The sequence below is a fragment of the Monopterus albus genome, unplaced genomic scaffold (assembly GCF_001952655.1).
Source record: "Monopterus albus unplaced genomic scaffold, M_albus_1.0 scaffold127.1, whole genome shotgun sequence".
Lineage (NCBI taxonomy): Eukaryota > Metazoa > Chordata > Actinopteri > Synbranchiformes > Synbranchidae > Monopterus > Monopterus albus.
Window position 1 is genome coordinate 1,949,677 of NW_018128007.1, and position 1,041 is coordinate 1,950,717.

At 40.2% G+C, this 1,041-nt stretch overlaps 1 protein-coding gene across 1 annotated transcript in view; it reads right to left on the reverse strand.

Moving 5' to 3' along the window:
- Positions 1-1,041, reverse strand: part of plcg2 (phospholipase C, gamma 2) — a 61,143-nt gene that overhangs the window by 24,865 nt on the left and 35,237 nt on the right. The window lies entirely within an intron of this gene.

A 1,041-nucleotide genomic window follows, 5' to 3' on the forward strand; every position in this document is an offset into this window, starting at 1 on the left:
GACAGTCAGGACTGCAGAAAAGGTCATTGGTGTGAGCCTGCCCTCCATGGAGGACCTGTACACCTCACGGGTCAAAAGGAGGGTGGAGAGGATCACTGCAGACCCCTCACACCCTGGACACAACCTGTTTGAACCCCTCCCCTCTGGACGGCGTTACAGGTCACTGTGCACTAAGACAACCAGGCACAGGAACAGTTTCTTCCCCCAGGCTGTCACTCTGATGAACACTTAACCAATGACAGTATGATTGGACAATAACCCTCAGTGCAATACCTGTAAATATATATATTGTACAGATTATACAGACTCATACAGGTCTCTAGTACTCTGTTTTAATTACTCAATTTTTATCCCTACTTATCTCATTACAAAGAACATTCCTTTGTTGTCTGCATTGTTACTGTCTGTATATACTGCTTATTCTGCATTGTTTGCACTTTCTGTTGCTTTTAAATACCGCTTATTTTTGTTATATTACACAGCCTTATGCTGGTTTGCTGTTTGCACATTGAGAGCCAATGTATCTGAGTCAAATTCCTCGTGTGTCCAACACACCTGGCCAATAAAGCTGATTCTGATTCTGAATGGTTTTCATAGCTGAAAATATGCTGAAAAAATTAAGTGCCAAAAAATGGACAGAAGAAACCATAATAATAATAATAATAACAATAAAGACCAGGATAACATAGTATGGATGCTTTTCAGTATCCATACAATAATAAATAAAGAACAGAAGAGCATAACTGAAAATCCAGTTTTGGAACATAGCCTTGTATCTTCTGACTTCTGTAGTCCGCTCTTCATCTCTGCTAGAAGCTAGCGGCTTGAACCCATGTTAGCAGTTACTGTAAAAGACCTGAATCACAAAATGAACTGTCTGCAGCTGAGCTGCATTGTGGGTAATGTAGGCACCAGTGATTGACAAAAAAGAAAAATGTGGGCATTTTTGCCATGCTAAACACGTCTCAGGACCAGATGCACAGAGATGAACAGATATTTATTGGACTTGGCTGTTAGTTTTTCAGAAAATGTATTTTTCCC